The sequence below is a fragment of the Malania oleifera genome, chromosome 2 (genome assembly GCF_029873635.1).
Source record: "Malania oleifera isolate guangnan ecotype guangnan chromosome 2, ASM2987363v1, whole genome shotgun sequence".
NCBI lineage: Eukaryota > Viridiplantae > Streptophyta > Magnoliopsida > Santalales > Ximeniaceae > Malania > Malania oleifera.
Window position 1 is genome coordinate 62,520,584 of NC_080418.1, and position 19,443 is coordinate 62,540,026.

At 34.0% G+C, this 19,443-nt stretch overlaps 1 long non-coding RNA gene across 1 annotated transcript; it reads left to right on the forward strand.

Annotated features, from left to right (window-relative positions):
- The first annotated feature begins 548 nt into the window (after nt 1-548).
- On the forward strand, nt 549-3,146 carry LOC131149031 (uncharacterized). The gene is made up of 4 exons (XR_009135111.1): nt 549-1,035; nt 1,620-1,660; nt 2,052-2,199; nt 2,881-3,146. It is a non-coding gene; the product is annotated as an uncharacterized LOC131149031 (long non-coding RNA).
- The last annotated feature ends 16,297 nt before the right edge of the window (nt 3,147-19,443 follow it).

Below are 19,443 nucleotides of genomic sequence, written 5' to 3' on the forward strand. Positions count from 1 at the left end.
CAAGCCATACACGTGCACAGTTCATAATAAATTACATCTCATAATTAATAAATAATCAAATGAATACAAATTATAACACATAGATCTTCATTCTTTGGCACGAACACCGCATGCCATCATGATATGTCTTTTAGTTATGAAGCGTGCACAAGGTGAACCTGCATGCAATTCTCAGTACAATCATTAGTACCAAGAGTATTTGTCATAATCAAAACTGGATGTGATCTATCAGGTCAATAGTCACTATTGACCCATTATTAGTGACGGATTTGAGAACTATCACTAATACTTCCATTTTTTAATAATAATAATAAAATTTTAGTTTAGAGTATTAGTGACGAATTTTTAGATTTATCACTATTGACCCTTTTTTAATGACGAATTTGAGAACTGTCACTAATACTTCTTCTTTTAAAAAAAAAAAAAATTTAGTTTAGAGTATTAGTGATGAATTTCTAAATTCGTCACTATTGGGCTATTATTAGTGATGGATTTGAGAACCGTCACTAATACTTTCCTTTTATTTAAAAAAAAAATAAAATTACTGCACACTTCCCCAATCCCCTCATTTTCCCTCCTTTCCATTTTCTCCTTCCTTCCTCCACTCCCCATCCTCTCTCTGTCGTAGCGTTGTTCGCGATCTCCCGTTGCAGTTGCCCCTTGCCGTCATCCCTCGCCTCGCCGTTGTCCTTTGCAGCTCCAGCCCCTCTCCTTTGGTCCATTTTCTCCTTCCCTCCTCCACTCTCCAACCTCTCTTCGTCGCAGTGTGGTTCAAGGTCTCCCGTCGCCGTCGCCCATTGCCGTTGGCCATCGCCATCGCCCGCCGCCCCTCCTTTCCATGGTCATCTGCTTCATGGTGATGCTTCAGCAAAAGCTACTTTGTATAGGGACAAAGCAGATTTCTCTGATTCAATCACTAATTGGACAAACAGAAGAGGCCTGGGGAAGTACTGAAGAACAGCTTTATGCTATTGAGACGCGGGGAAGTTGCAAATTTTGATCTGAAGAGGGTATTTTTTGAATATGAAGCTTCAGGTCTTGTTGGTTTATGGAAAATGGTTTTATTTTTTTTATTTTTGGTTTTCTTGAATAACTATAAAGATACCTCGTGTTGCTTTCTACTTTTCCAATATAAATGTTTAAAAACTGAAAAATAAAGAGATTTTTTTTATAATTATTTTTAAAAATTGATATTGAAATTTTTGTAATTTGTTGCAGTTGGTCTCATCTTTACTATCAAGAAAACCTTTGCAAAAGCTTAGGAAAATTCTTGTTAATGTAACCTTAGGCTCTCTCAAAAGCTTTAACAGAAGATGAGCTGGTGTATCTTAGAGCTCAGTTCAGGCTATTGGAACCAAGTGGAGATGGGCACGTCTCTCTAGATAATTTTAGAATGGTTATTCCATTATTTATCATTTATTTGGAAATTTCAATTTTCTGAATCAATTTAAGCATTTAAGCACATAATCATTTAATGTGAATGCATAACAAAAAGTAATATATATATATATATATATATATATATATATATATTCAGTTTGTTTCTTTTAATTTCTATTTCCTGCATTATTGAATGGTCAAATAACATACTCTGCATGCTCTTGTTGAAAATGCAACAGATGCCATGAAGGAGTCAAGGGTTCTTGATATTCTAATCATGGTAAGGCATCTGATTTATGGGGCATAGAATTGTATCTAATATTTTCACCACTATTCTGTGTTCATCATCACTGGACAATGTAGTTTTTGCATGCATTATATTAAATATTAAATACTGGCCTTTTACTTGTTAAACTGGTGTAAATTATTGTTATTATTATTATTATTAGTTTAAGTTAGCACATATGGGAAACCAGTGTATTTGGTTGGTTTAGAGACAGTCTTGAGAAATGTATGTGATCACTACCAGAATACAGATCACTTATATAATTTCTAATCAGTTTTTATTTCCCCCATGATTCAAATATTTTTCCGTAATAATTTAATGAATAAATATTAATTCTTTAATTTTCTATATTGATCTTATTTCATATGGAACCTCTTTCATACAGAAGCATGGACTTCGAAGAGTTCTGTGCCGCTGCAATCAGCACGCCTCCACTGGAGGCCCTTGAAAGGTGGGAGCAAATAGCATCTGCAGGTTTTGAGCATTTTGAGCAGGAGGGTAACCGAGTGGTCTCAGTCGAGGAATTGACAAGGGTATTACATCTATTTTCTTGATATTTTTTTTTATTTGTTCTTCTTTTTCATTACCATTTTATTTTTATTTTTTTTTCTCTAGCTTATGCATCTGCCTGTGTTTGTGTTTTCATTACCATTTTTATTTTTATTTTGAAAACAGATGCTTTACTCTCTACTTATACATTCCTTTTCTATCAATGAATTTATTTGTTATAGAAATTTTGGGGGGTGGGGGGAGAGTATGCTTAACTTTCAATTCAGATTCATAAAAAAAAATGCTAGTACACGACTTTCACACCCTATTTATAAGAATGCGTAGATTACAAGAATTATGCAAAGCCCTAAAGATACATGAAGTTACAACTTGCAAATGAACCCTTAAAACAAACATTTTCAAAAAAATCCTCAAATATACATAATCCTACATTTAATTAAGCTAACCACACGTAATTCCTTGATTCAATTTTTTTGAATCAATCTCCATAAAGGGCCATGGTTCAGCTTCTTGTCCTACATGTTGTTAATGCCACTTTCTTTTGTTAGAATGAATTGGCCTAACTAAATTCACTCGGTGAATCCTTGATTGATGTAGGTTTAAAAGAAACTGACTCATGATGATTTTTCCTGCTTTCTTCCGTTACGGTGGGAACAAATTAAGATGGTCAAGAATTTAATGATGAAGTTCAATTATGGTTGCAGAATTCAGTTTCTGAATTGAGGCAAATGTTGAGAATCTCTCCAAGTGTTTAGAGGAGCCATTTGATCAGTTTACTGTGGATAAAGTTATGAACATAAGGATGCAAGTCATCAATTTATCTGTCATCGTTGATTCTCTTTGTAAGAAAATGTCGGTATGGCTATGAAAAATTTTGAATCTTTTATTTATTTATTTATTTATGCATTTGAAATTCACGTGCCTAAATAACAACATGCAGGTATGAATGCATTGAGAATGATTTATTAGGGTCTCTCTAGCTTGGTACTTACAATATAGCTCCTTACAAATCAAAGGGTATTGAGAGGGCATCAGAACTGTCTGCTGTGGGAGCACCAAAGCCAATGATATTGATAAATGTGTACCATCAGATTCTAGAATATATGGTAAAGTGGATGCCAAAAGTGAGGGTTTATTAATAAATAAATGGAGGTGCCGCCCTCTTTTACCAAAAAAAAAAATTTGGTAAAGTGGATTAAAATGTTTTTATATGTTGGCCCTATTTGGTATCTAATTGATAATTCTTGAAACTTGCACAAATGGTTTGGAAAAAAGATATGAGCTTAAAATAGAAATAACCTGGAGACAGAACCACAAATATCTAGCAAAAAAATTGGGCTATTTGGAAAAATTATTTCCAGAGAAATAGATGGACAATCATCTTTGCATACAAGGAAGTTGAGGCCCTAACATGAAAATCAAAACACCGTTGAGATGGGAGCTTATGATGGGGCATATAGTTAAAAAAATGGTGTTAGCGAGTGAATTCATATTGTGTGAAACAATAGAAAATAGGAGAAAAGAAATTCTCAATTCCATTAATTATTATGGTATTAAATGTTCTTGTGGTAATAGATATAAATGCATTCATTTGGAATCAGACAATATTTGACTGATCTAGATGATATTTCTGTTTGTATTGATGGTGCAAATTCTCATCAGAGGAACACAAAATAAATTTGATCTGCATAGAATGCAAAATGCAGCCTGTAGGTATATCTTTAATGAATATAATGCTTCCTGTCTCATATCTTCTGATATTCTCTTGTTTGACATAATAAAAATAGAACAAAGAACAATTTTTATCTGCATCCATCTTAATCTCTTACCCAACTTTTTACCATACTGTGTGTCAGTCTTTGCTGTATCTCCTCTGATATACAGGGGCAAATTGTCCAGGTTTTTTGTGGCTACATAGCCATGGATTTGAACATAATATCTTTGTCCTTCTAACTTTTGAGCATCCACTTATCATCCATTGTGTTACCATCAACTGTGTCTAAACATGTTGGTAATTACAGAAACATGAGATGCAAAGGATATTGAATTTATTGCGACTTTCTATATCATGATGAATTCCTCATTAAATAAGGTGATATTGAGTTCATGCGATTGGAGTCTTTTTATTTTTCACATTTGCATTTTTGTGAATCTTTTGCTTCTTCTCATCCATTGTTGTTTGTAATCAAGTTTGCTTGGTGTCTTCCAGTGATTACATATATTTAAGAAACTGATAGTTCAACTAAGATGATTTGTGCCTCCCTAAACCCTGTCCCCTTCTCCCTAGAAAAAGGTTGTACTAATGCTCAATCATCTATTATTGTTGTATCTTCCGCATGATCATGCATTGATTGAATGGAAATAAGTTATTTGAAATCTTGAACCCTCATAATACCATACATTAGGTTTAAGATGTCCATTCAGCCCACCCACTCCTTTTTCTATTGTTTTTCCCTCCAAAAATGAAATTTAGTTACACTAAAAGGGTAAATTTTTAGAATTAAAACACAACCATGTGGAGATCCTTGTTCATGTCGTAGTAGATTGGAGTCCACATCTATTTTCTAGTGTCAACATGTCTGTTTTTGCATGGCTCCACTTGATGTTTTTTTTTTTCATCTTACCGAAATGAATTTCGTCATGTTTTGATTGGTATCGCCTTTAAACTTTTCGTGAATGCTATAATTTCTAATTTGGTCCTCTTCTCAAAAGGTTAGTTGCCCTTTGCAATGTTCTTAGTTCATCTATGCTTACCTGAAGGGTGCTGCCCAAAAAGAAAAAGAAAAAAAAACACTTAAAAGGGTGTCCTTTTTTAAAAAATAAGAGTGATGAATTTATTTTAATTATCCTTAAAATAAAAAAATAAAAAATAAAAAATTATTTTTGCACAAATAAAAAAAGTCATAAATATTTGCCCTATGTATACCAACTTGAAATTCTGATTTTTATTTAAATCTATATGAATTTAAATAAAAATAATAAATAGTTATCTTAAAATTAATTTGAATTTAAGTAAATTTAAATTTGACAATTTTTTTGAAAAAAAAAATTATATTTCGAAACAAGAACTTTAGGGTTAGGATTTAAATTTGTCTAAATATAAACCGTACTCAATATTTATTTTTATTTTGTCCAAAGATATCATTACATGCTTGTGTTGAACGCCAACTGCATGGCTGATGCAGTATATTGTGAATTGCATGCTGGTAGTGCATTTAGGTTGTTGCATGTTTGAAATATTTTATTTTGTGAAAACACCCATGTTTTAGGTGCAGGTTTTATGGGAAAATATCCAATTTACAGAAGGCATGCCATCAAAATTTTGTTAAAATTTTCCTAAAAAAAAAAAAAACTATGTATAAAGATAATTATAATAAAATGAATGTTAAAATATTTTTGAAAGGATGAGTAAAAGTTAAATGAAAAGTCATTTCATTAAATCCTAAATTTGCATCTATTAACATACATGACATATCATTTGCTTTTAACTATGGATAAGCATTATCATTCGTCCACTACCAAGGATATTTCTGTTTTGAGAACGAGTTAAAGTGTTTACGTGTGTGGTTTGATGTATGCAACTATATATATTCATACGTACGTCATTCACATTCATTTTAGTTATTTGATTAGGATTGAAAATTATTGTACGACGCATTCTCTATATTTTTATTCCTGATTATATTGAGCATCGGCTCTCCATTCTACTCTCCATTTGTATACTAATGTGTTTTTATGATTCTTAATTTGTAGGATTCATGACTGTTATAACATCAGCACGATGTCATGCATGCACTACAGCCGTCGTATGCAACTTTTGATTATTTCTTTGTAATTTTTATTGTTATTTGAACAAATGGAATTTATGTATTTTAATTTGAATTTGTATAATGTATTTGTATTTGAATTTTAAATGTTTTTTAATTCTTTTTGTTATCTGAATAGATGTAATTTCTTTATTTTAATTGAATTTGCATTTGAATTCGAAATTTTGAATAATTTATGAATTTTGTAGTAATTATGATTTCAAGTTATGTATGCGAAAATGTCATCACATATTTTTACAAGAATTGATGATTAAAAAAATTAGTATTAAATTTCTTTTTAAAAATTTTTAATTATTAGTGAAAGATTCAAATTCGTCACTAATAGTAGGGTATTAGTGACGAATTACAAATTCGTCACTAATAGTACAGTATTAGTGAAGGATTCAAAATCGTCACTAATAGTAGAGTCTTAGTAATGGTTTTAGAATTCGTCACTAATACCCAACTATTAGTGACGAATTTTAATCTTTCACTAATACCCTAGTATTAGTGACGAATTACAAATTCGTCACTATTACCCTACTATTAGTGACAAATTTGAGTTGAGCCGTTCTAGAATTTATAGTGATGGTATTAGGGTTTTAGTGACGGTTATGATCCATCACTAATACTCCATTATTAGTGACAAAATATTTAATTCGTCACTAAAAGTTAGTAGTAACGGTACATATAGTAACTATTTTAAAACCGTCACTAATACCTTGATTTTTTGTAGTGGATAGATACGACAAAGGGGGGGACGTCATAGTGAGGAAGAGGACGAGGTCGAGGATCTCGTGGAAGAAATTATGAAAATTTTGACTCTAGAGAAGGTGGTAGAAGCAGAAGTGGTCCCACTCGAGAAGGACGCAATCAACAGAACTATATCTCACGAGGTAGAGGACAAGGAAGGAGATGGGGATACAATAATCGTCTGAATGTATACAAGAGAAATGTTTAGTGCTACAACTGTCACAAGTACAAACACTACAACAATGAGTGCAAAGGTAATCCCTAAAATCACAAAGTAATTGAAAATTCTAACTTTGTAGAAAAGGAGAAAGCCGAAGGAGACACGTTGATGTTGATGGCACACAATTCAACCCATCAGGACCAAAACGTTTGGTAACTTGACTCTGAAGCCAACAATCACATGACTAGTAGAAAGAACCTATTTAATGAACTTGATGAGAAAGTTCAGGGAGAGATATCATTTGGTTATCTCTTTAAAGTCCTAGTTTGAGGAAGGGGAAATGTCCTAATCAAGAGGAAGGATTGAGACCATGCTTTTATCTCCAACGTGTACTATATTCTAGCCATGAAGACTAATATATTGAGTCTCAGACATCTTGTGGAGAAAGGCTACCGAATTAGCCTTATAGATAAGCAGATGATGACAACAGACGCTCAAGATAAGCTCGTTACTCGAGTAAAAATAGCAAAGAATCGAATGTTTTCGCTCACTATTCAACATGATACACCAAGGTGTTTGAACGCTATCATCAAAGATAAAGACTGGCTATGGCATCTCAGGTTCAGACATCTAAACTTTGAAAGTTTGAAACTATTGGGAAGCAAGAAGATGGTGAAAGGCTTACCCAACATCCACCACCCAAATATGATATGTGAAAGCTATGTTTTGAGCAAGCAACACAGAAATAGCTTTGGAAAGCAAGCCGACTGGAGATCTATCATGCCGCTCCAACTAGTACACACAGACGTGTGTGGTCCATTGAGGTCGTTTTCAAATGGATAGAACCGATACTTCCTCACCTTCATTGATGATTACGGTAGGAATACTTGGGTCTACTTCCTGAAAAAGAAGTCAAAGGTGTTCGACAAGTTCAAAGAATTCAAAGCCCTTATGGAGAAATAAAGTAGCTATCGCATCAAGTCACTCCGATCAGACCAAGGAGGAGAGTACAAGGAAGAAGCTTTCCTGGAATTCCTTAGGCAAAAAGAGATTCAAAACTAGTTCACACTGACCTACACTCTCCAATTGAATGGTGTAGCTGAGAGAAAGAAACACACAATCCTTAACATGGTCAGGAGCATGTTAAAGGATAAGAATGTGCCCAAAAGTTTTTTGGCAAAAGCAGTATCATATGTAATTTATCTGCTTAATAGGTGTCCTACGAAGAGTCTTAATATAAAGATGCCACATGAAGCATGGAGTACTAACAAGCCCAGTGTGAGTCATCTTAGAGTGTTTGGCTCCATAGCCTACACCAAGATCCCAGAAGCAAGAATGACAAAGTTGGAAGACAAAGGAGAAAAAATGTATCCTTGTTGGATATGGCAACCGCACCATGGGATATTGATTATACAATCCCATCAACAAGAAAGTTATTCATAGTAGGGATGCCATTTCTTTTTTAAAAAAAGAATATGAATCCTGAAAGTGGGACCAGGCTAAATCTTTCAAATATGCGAAATTAAAACTTGAAGGAGAAGAACCCACACAAACAAGAGAAGTGGCTATCAACTCACAAGTTCCTGAGCTACAAACACCTCCACATGGTTTACCATAAAGGAATGAATCTCCATCACCAATTTAGCATGAAATCTTAGACATGAGGCCTAGAGGAGCCCGTAATCTAACTAATCTATATGAAACTACAGAACCTATAAAACAGTATTTTACTCTATACTGTCTGTTATTGACCAGTGACCTAGTTAGCTTTAAGGAGGCTAATAAAGAAGAAAAATGGAGAAAAGCGATGGATGAGGAGATTCAATCCATCGAGAAGAACAAGACTTGGGAGCTAACAAATCTCTCGAAAGGACGCAAAACTATTGGTGTGAAATGGGTCTACAAGACCAAGAAGAACGCTCAAGGAGAAATTCAGAGATACAAAGTAAGACTTGTTGCCAAGGGCTACAGGCAAAAAGAAGAGATTATGGAGAAATCTTTGCCCCGATTGTCAGGCTTGAAAGTATTAGATTACTAATTTCACTATCAGCACAAAATGGATGGAAAATTTACTAGCTAGACGTGAAATTGGCCTTTTTGAATGGTTTTTTGGAAGAAGATATCTATATTGATAAGCCACCTGAATATGTAAAGAAGGGCAAAAAAGATAAAGTGTACAAACTAAATAAAGCACTCTACGGTTTAAAGCAGGCACCTCGCACGTGGAACATGAGAATTGATGACTATTTCTAGAATAATGGATTTAAGAAGTGTCCCTACGAGCATGCACTATACATGAAGATGGATACAGACGAAAGCATGTTAATTCTGGATGTTTGCGGCTTTTAAAAGGAGCATGGTCAAAGAGTTTGAAATGATGGATATTGGTTAGATGACTCATTTCCTTGGCATAGAAGTCGTGTAAAGCGAAAAGGGAATCTTCATCTCTCAGAGCCACTATGCAAAAGAAGTACTGAAGAAGTTTGGGATGAACAAATTCAACCGTGTGACAACTCCGATTGAAACGAGATTGGAGTTGAGAAAGAATAAGTAAGGAAATGTTGACCCCACATATTTCAAGAGTTTAGTTAGAAGCTTGAGGTATTTGACGTGCACCAGACCAAACATACTCTATGGAGTTGGACTTGTCAGCAGGTACATGAAGACTCCTGACCAGTCACATCTGAATGCAGTGAAGAGGATACTCTGTTATGTCAAGGGTACCATCACTGATGGTATGTTTTATTCATCAAGAGGTGATTGCAAACTTATCAGCTATTCAGATAGCGATTGCGGAAGAGATATTGATGAAGGAAAAAACACGACTGAATTCACATTTTTAATGAAAGATACAGTGATTACATGGTCATCAAATTAGCAAACTATTGTAACATTGTCATTATGTGAAGTTGAGTATGTTGCTGCTAGGCCTGGCAAAATGGGCGGGCGAGTCGGGTTTAGGCGGGTCACTAACAGGTCGGCTCATAAACGGATCGATGTTAAACGGATCACACACATGCCAACCCTAACCCGCCCATTTAATAAACGGGCGGGTAACGGGTCACCCGTTTAAAAAAATATTTTTTTTTATTTTAAAATTTTTATATAAAATGACATTTTAAAAAAAAAAACTGCATTTTATTTATTAATTTCTAAATAAAAAGAACATAAAATGTAAAAAAAACAATACATCCCTTTAATGAATACAATTTTTAAAAAATGTAAAATCAAAAAAAAAAAAACACACACACCTCTAAAAATATTAAATATGCATAATACATGCATAAAATATTTATATATAAATCTAAATTTAAATGAGTCCCATAATATTTACATACAGAGCTAAATGTAAAATATTTAATAAGTTCATTCATCATTCATATTTTTTAAATTCATGCATTATGCATAACACATGAATCAAATATTCAAGTCCCACAAGCAAAACATAATCTTAAAAAATATAACAATTAAATATTTAGAAACAAAACCAAATTTAAATGAGTTCCATAAAAATTCATAAGATTACAATTTTCAAAAGATAACAAAAAAACTTAATTAGCCATGATTGTTTGTAGAAGTTTCTCCCAAATCATTAATCAAAAGATTTTCAAATTTGACTTTTAATTGTTTAGCTTCTTCTCTTTCTTCACTTGGATCCACTGTAATGACAAAATAAATAGATAACAAATAAGAAACAATAACAATTGACAAAGGATATGAAAGTAATAAAAGAAAAATTGGATCCAAACTAATTTCCTAACAAAGAAAAATTGTTAAGACTCCGAAAAATAGTAAAATAAACAAAATAATGAAAATATTTATACAACAAACACAAATCTGTTATTGGGTGTGTGTGTGTGTGTGTGACAACAAATTATTCTTTTATTTTCTGTAGTGGAAACACAAGAAACATCATTATAAAGATTTCTTTTGTTATTACTTGATTTTCATTCAACTTAGCTTCTAAACATGGTAGGGATCCTTCTTGTTTTCTTAAATTATTTTATTTATCTACTATTTATTTATGTACTATTTATTCATCACAAATCCATCATGGCATCATCCATGAAACCCAACAAGCCAGTAACTCAGTAAGGCAGTAACAGAGAACCTAAAAAATAAAAAAATCACAACTCACCTCTGCAACTCACCTCTGGAGTCAAGTGGTCTGTCCATTTGTGGAGCTAGGGATGACTGACAGTCGCTGTGGTCCTTCGAGCCTGGAGGAGACCTGGAGATGACGACTCGAGCCACACACAGCACCGGTAGGTCCGACAAGTAGTAGCGCACCAGAGGAGAGTAGAGGAGACTCAAGAGAGGATAGGTCGGGGCCGTTCGGCACGTTGCAGCGCACCAGATCCAAAGGAGAGGAGAGGAGAGTTAGGAGTCAGGATTCAGGAAAGGAGTCGATTGAGAATGAGATTTGAGAGAGTGAGAGTTGAGAGGTCAGAGATGAGGAGACTCAGGAGTCAGGAGAGGCTGAGAGCTTGAGACTCGAGAGTCGCAGCGCGGGTTAGAGACTTAGAGCCCTTACGATTTTTTTGTGTTGACTGAGACTCTTGAGACTCTGAGAATTGCTGAAGCCTGAAGCCTGAAGACATGTGCGGTGTTCGTGTGCGTGACTGCAGCGTGAGTGAGTCGTGACTGTGAAGCTGGCGTTTGGAATTATGCATTAAACCATTAAGGATCCAAAATAACGGGTCACATGCCGGTGACCCGCCCAAACCCGGAGAACCCATTTATAAACAGGTTAACCCATGATCTGCCCAAATGTTAAACTGGTTAACTTCTTTAAACCCAAACTCATTTTAAACGGGTGGATCCGGGTGACCCAACGGGTCATGACCCGTTTTGTCAGGCCTAGTTGTTGCTAGTTCAGCTGTTTGTCATGGTCTATGGATCAGGAATGTACTGAAGTATCTGGGATTTCTTCAAAATTACCCCACATAAGTCTACATCGACAATCGATCAGCGATTGCACTTGCGAAGAATCCAGTATTCTATGAAAGAAGCAAGCATATTGATACTCGGTATCATTTTATCAGGGAGCATGTCAAGAAGAAAGACGTGGAATTGATATCTTGTAGAACATATGATCAGATTGATGACATTTTCACAAAACCACTCAGACGTGATATTTTTGCAAGATTGAAGACAATGTTCGGAATGACAAAACCAACAGAGTCAAGTTTAAGTTGGCATGTTGAAAATTAAACTTGATTGGAGTCATCAGTTGCCGCACCAATCAGCCGCTTCTGTTGACATTGGAGATCAGCAACCACCAACTCTTCAATAACTTCAGCCCACCATTGTTGATTATAATCTTCACTTATAGCCAAATGCTTTGCTATAAATAGATGTGTGTGTGTGTGTGTAATGTAATGTGTGGTGTAGAGAGAGACATTAAGTAGTGAAATCCACTATTTTAAGAGGAATTACGAAATATACCTTACTTTTGTATAAATATCTCTCCTTCTTACCTTACAAAATATCTCACTTTCTCTTTTCTCTCCTACTTCTTTCTTCTCTATTTTCTACACGCTCAATATTCAGCACTCTGTATTTTGCACTCTGCACTCTTCGTTTTTCCTCTCCTTATCTCAATCAGGTGATTCCATTTATATAACTGTGGGAGGACCACATGGGTTTGTCTGGTAATAATAATGGATTCACATGCATGGGAAACATGAGGGAGATGGGGAAGGCATATTGAAGACATGGATGGTGAAATTCATCATTCATTTCACAACATTCCCCCTTAGATGTCACCCATATATTAACTTATCTAGTTAAGATCTTTAAGATGTCTCATTTCGATAAGATGAACCAATCTCTTGAATGTTGTAGTTGGTAAAGCCTTGGTGAATAAATCTACTAGATTATCACTTGATTGGATATGTTGTACATCTATATCACTATTCTTCGGGAGTTTAAGCGTATAGAAAAATTTTGGAGAGATATGCTTTGTCCTGTCACCCTTTATGTATCCTCTCCTTAGTTAAGCTATACATGCGACGTTGTCATCATACAAAACTGTTGGAATATCCTTGATTGACTGAAGGCTACAATTTTCTTGGATATGAGAAACCATTGATCTAAGTCACACACATTCTCTACTAGCTTCACGAATAACTAGTATTTTAGAATGATTGGAGGATATTGTTGTAATCGTCTGTTTCACTGATTTCCAAGATATAATACTTTTTCCATAAAGAAATACATATCTAGTTTGAGATGTAGCATTATGAGAGTTTTACTGAATATAAATTACTAGGTTTTGCTTCAAGCAACTCAAAACCTTCAGTGATTATTATATAAATTTCACTATCCAACGATTCATATAGGTATGTTGTTACTACGTCCATAAGACACATGCTCAGTCGTTCAGCGATTGCTAGTCCAACTAGGAATCTAAAAGTAATTTCATCCATTACAAGAAAATATGTCTCTTTATAATCAATTCTGGGTTTCTACAAGAAACCTTGTGCCACAAGCCTTACTTTATATTGAGTAATTTTATTATTTTCATTTCGTTTGTGCACAAATACCCATTTGTATCCAACGGGTTGGACATCTTCTAGTGTCTGGACTATAGGTCCAAAAACCTTTTTTTTTAAAAGAGAGTTTATTTCTGATGTGATAGTTTCTTTCCATTTTGGTCAATCACTTCTATATCGACATTCATTCACATATTTTGGTTCAGGATCCTCACTACTTCTAATAATGTCAGTAGCTACTGCATATACAAATGTGTTATTAACAAAAACTTTATTTCTATCCCAAATTTCTCCTGTGTAATGTATCGAGATCTCATTATTATTTCCAGGTACTTGTCCCTTTTTAAAGGATGTCTCTTCATGAGTTTTCTCTTCAGGAAATTCCTCTTCATGAGGAGATTTCTCTTCAGGAGATTCTATAATAGGGATTTCATTTTTAGGAGAAATGAGTTTGTGAATGTCGATTAGATTACTTACCTATGTAACCTCTTCTGAAGCGTTTACAAATTTCAATTTTCTCCTTCTGGGAGTCTTTATCTTTTGCACTAACAGGCCTTGGTATCTGCAAAAGAATCAGGTAACTGATTTGCAATTCCTTGCAAATTTATAATCTTTTGAACTTTAAGTTCACATTGATTTGTACGAGAATCTAAATGAGATAAACTCATGACATTCCATGTGATTTCATGTTGTGTTTCAGGCACTAATTTTGCTCTCCCTAATGTAGGGAATACCGTTTCATCAAAATGACAATCTTGAAACCATGCTTTAAACAAACTCACCCGTTAAAGGTTCAAGATATCTAATAATAGAAGGAGAATCAAAACCAACATAGATACTAGGTTTACGTCGAGGACCCATTTTATTTCTTTGAGGAGGGGCGATAGGAACATATACTATACAACCAAAAGTTCTTAAATAAGAGATATCAGGTTGTTGCCTAGAGACTAATTGTATGAGTGAAAGACTATTGTAAGCAATTGGTCTTATACGAACTAAACATGCAGCATGAAGAATAGCATGTCCCCAAACAGATGTAGACACCCTATTTTTGCCCTAACCAAATAGAACAAGGGGTCCCCTCTTATTATTTTCATTATTACTTTACTATTATTATTTTTGATATATTATTATTATTATTATTATTATTATTATTATTATTATTATTATTATTATTATTTTCCTATATTATGATTAGTACTATCATTATTACTATTATTATTATTATTATATTATTTATCTTATTATTTTTGAGGAGGAGGTGGGAGAGGAAGGGGGGAGGGGGGGAGCAGGAGAGGAAGATGAGGGCAGGAGTATTGAGGGAGGGTAGCTGAGGAGAAGAGGTATGAGGAGAGCGGAGCAGGCGGAGGAGGAGTGACTGGGACCAGATAGGAGGACTCGGAGGAGTGGGGAGTCTGGAATATCGAGTATATTATTTTACCCTACTTTTTTTTATTTTTAAAAATTGTTTCTATTATTATTATATTATTATATTATTATTATTATTATTATTTATTTTCAAATATTATTGTTATTATTATTATTATTATTATTATTATTATTCTACCACTATTATTATTATTATATTTAATTCATTATTATTATTATTATTATTATTATTTTATTTTATTTTATTATTATTATTATTAGGGAGTATTAGGATTAGGGTTTGAGAAAAGCCTTTAAAAAGGCATGCTCACGCACAAGCCGGGGAAGGGGCGCACAGCCAAAGGAAAAAAAAAAACAAAAAAACCTTACCTTCTTTTCTCCGGCGAGCCTCACCTCTGCACACTCAGCCATCACCATAGCCCGCAGCCCCCCTCTTCATCTCCCTCAATCTTCCAGCCGACCACCCCCGAGCCACCAACCGCCTCTCCGTTTCACGGCCACCACTCGTCACAGTTCGAGCATCCGAGAGCACCAACAGGCACCGCAGCCGCAGCCGGCAACCTGCTGCACGGCGATACAACACCCGAAGTTTCCATCTTTGCCAGGAGCTGGCCATCTCTCTCACTCCTCACCGTCACCATCCTCCAATCACATTCTTCGACTCCAGAACCTCATCTTCGGCCACCACTGCAGCTCCACAACAAACACCAGAACACGACAGCAGTGGCCGCCCCCATTCTCTGTCAAATCATCACAGCCCAGCTCCGGCAACACCAGGCGGCAAGCACCACCTCCATCCAGCAGCTCCTCGGCCAGCCCCTGTTCCTGCAACCGGCGCCGTCGCTGACGGCCCCACCACTCGCCGTTTCCGTCGTCATCGCCTCACCACGCATCAGGCCAGTCGCCAAACTCCACGAGACTCCACCACCAGTCCCTCCGGCAGCAACCTCGGTAAGTCTTCTGGTGAGCTTCTTTCGTAGGCGAACACATTCGCACACAGGCACTCTGCCATGCTCTGTTTTCCTTATGTTTCTTTGTTTTTACTGTAAAAATTGATTTTTTTTTTCTTCTTTATATAATGTTTGTTTTACAGTTAAATGTTAATATTTGTGCTTTATTCTGTTATTATTGCAGGCGTTTTATTGTGGAAACTCGTTGAAGTTTAAATTGGCATTTTTTTTTTTAATATGTTTACGTAGGGTTTTAAGGTCCGGTAAATTTTGTGTTTATGGAAGTTTCATTTAAGTGTATTATGAGAGTTTTCCTTTTATTTTTTGTCCATGATAGAATTTCTGATATTGTTACATATATTTATATAATCCATATTATTGTTTATTCATCATATAAAATTTTAATTATTATTATTATGTATACAGTTATCATATTTATGGTTTATAGGGTGGTTGTATTTAATTGGATATGTGATTAGTTTATGATTATTCTCATTATTGATTCAATTATTCATTGTTCGAGATTGTAGTTTGTTGGTTAATATCTTTAGCGTGAATTAGGAGTGGTCATCTTCATTTTCATCCCTGCTCATAATGATAAACATTAATTGGATTATTATTTGATTTATATATAGGTGTATATCTTTTATTGTGAATGCTCATAATTGTTGTCATAGGATTTTTAATTAAGTGATACCTATATTTAGCAAAAATGGTAGTTTAATATCTTAAGTACATATTTAGGGTTTTAGGTAAATATATGTTTGGTAGTAATGAAATATTCTTAGTAATGATATATATTTAGTATCTTAATACATTTATTATTAATCATTTTTAGTATAGTAATATGTATAGCATCATTTATTTATAGTATCATAATACATTTAGCATTACATTAACATATTTAGTGTCTTGATATATTCAGCATTAATTATTCCTAATATATTAGTATACCTAGTGTTACTTATTTATAGTATCTTAACATATTTAGTATTAGCTATTTCTAGTATATTAATAATTTTAGTATCTTAATATATTTCGTAGTATTCATTTTTAGCACACTGAATTATCCAATATTATTTATTATTAAATATTTAGTATTACGTATGTTTATTATGTTGATATTGCATTATTTGTTCTAATATTTTCAGTATATATAGAATTATGTATTTTGTTATTGTTAATATTTTTTTTTAGTATTTTAGTGCATATAGCATTATTTACTAGGGTATTAATAGTTATCATTATCATTGTTATGATTTTGGGTTATATCATATGTTGTGTTATGTATAGCATTATATATATTTGTATTAATTAGTTTTATTATGTTTATTAAATATTTTCTTGATTTTAATCCTTATGATTTTATTGCGGGGGTATAAGCCTTTGGGCATCACGTACCTTAAGCTCTGAGGGAATATATATGTATATATTATATTCATTTATTTATTTTTCATATGTATTTATAAATTCATAAAAAGGAGTAATTTAAATACTTATTAGATTAATTTAGAGATAATTTCAAATTAATTAGGTACCGTTCATAAGAACGGACGCGTAGGGGGTGCTTGTACCTTCCCCTCGCGTAACCGAACTCCCGAGCCTAACTCTGGTAACATAGACCCGTTCTACCCCTAACGGGGTAGTAATCATGTGTTCTAACCACACTAAAAGGTTAGTGACGACTCCGACACTTTCATATTTTTAATTAAAAATTCAAATTGATTTTAATTTTATTGCCCGGGGCACACGCGCTCCGCGACGTCGCGACAACAGATATGGGCAATTTGGTTCTCATAATCATAGGCCTAGTATTAAGTTGAAATCTCTTAATAAAAGATTCAGCTAAACCATTTTGTGTGTGGGTATGAGCAACAGGATGTTCAACATCTATTCCAAGTAACATGCAATAGTTATCAAAAGTTTGGGATGTAAACTCACCAGTATTAGACATACGAATTGATTTAATTAGATAATCGTGAAAATGAGCTCGTAATTTAATTAGTTGAGAAAGAAGTCTAGCAAAAGCAACATTTCGAGTAGAAAGCAGAGAAACATGTGACCATATAGTAGATGCATCAATTAGAACCATAAAGTATCTAAATGGTCTAGATGATGGATGTATTGTTCTACATATATCACCATGAATTCTTTGTAAGAAATTGGGTGACTCAAAATTTACTTTCGAAACAGATGGTTTGACAATTAATTTCCTTTGAGAACAGACAGTACACATGAAATCTATAGACAAAAGAATCTTCTAGTTCTTTAGTGGATGACCATATAAGTTTTCAACGATTCTTTACATCATTACATCTCCAGAATGTCCAAGACAATCATGCAAAAGTGTAAATAACTTTGGGTCATTGCGTTCCTAGTGCAAGACATTATATGATTCAACTGCTTTAATATTTGTATAATATAGTCCAGAAGATAAGGTTGAAAACTTTTCTAAAATTTATTTTTTCCTAGAAATAATGGAAGTAATGTAAAGAAATTATTTACTTCCTTCATTTGTGGTTTCAATATGATACCCATTGAATCTTAAATCTTTAAAGCTTAACAAATTTCTTATGGATCTGCAAGAGTATAAAGCTTCATCGATTTGTAATAAAGTACCATTGGATAACTTTATATTAGCGCTTCCGGAGTCTTCAATCAAATTTGTAGTTCCAGATATTGTATTAACATTTGTTGATGATATTTTTAAATAATGAAAATATTTTCTATCTCGAAGAATTGTTTGTGTTGTCACACTATCAACTAAACAAACTTCTTCCATAGACATCTTAGGCTCGTTCAAAGCTTTAAGATAATTTTCACTACAGTAAATATTTTAAAAGCTCAATACTATAATGATAGCAACAATTTATCAAAATACAATATTACTTACTATATATATGTCCCAAAATATTACATCATTATTTTCATTTGGATTTACAAGGAAATCAACAATATCAAGATACGCAGAGTTGGATTGTTCAGTATCAAGGTCCATTGGAATAATATTATCGAAAAAAATTGTTTCAATTTCTTTCCTCTTTTCTTTTCTTTTATGGATGACTGGTATAAATCTACCAAGTGTCTAGGTGTATGACAGGTATGCGACCACTGACCTTTTCCTCCACATCTGTAACATTTAGTTTCATAGTGTTCAAGTCACGGATTCTGATCATTTGCCATCTTCTGGGGATCATCCCTCTTCTAGGGGTTTGTTACCTCACGTCGATGCCAGTAATTATTTTGACCACGGTCGTGACCATACCCACGACCATTCCTGCGGCCTCGCCCGTGTCCACGAGATGTGTTTATATTCACTTTAGGGAATTAGGTCGAACCAATTGGACGGGTTTGGTGATTTCTCATCAAAAGCTCGTTATTTTATTCAGCGACAAGAAGACATGATATAAGTTTAGAAAAGTTAGCAAATTTCCTTTCCCTATATTGTTGCTACAGGAGCACATTAGAAGGATGGAAAGTAGTAAAATTTTTTTCTAACATGTCTTCATCAGTAATATTTTCTCCGCATATTACTTTAGCTTCGAGCTAATTTTATGTAGAACTGAGTTATATTTGCTGACAATTTTAAAATCTTGCAACCTTAGGTGCAATCATTCATATTGAGATTTTGGTAAAATCACTATTTTTTTATGGTCAAACCTATCTTTTAAATTTCTCCATAGGACGAGTGAGTCTTTAACAATGAGGTATT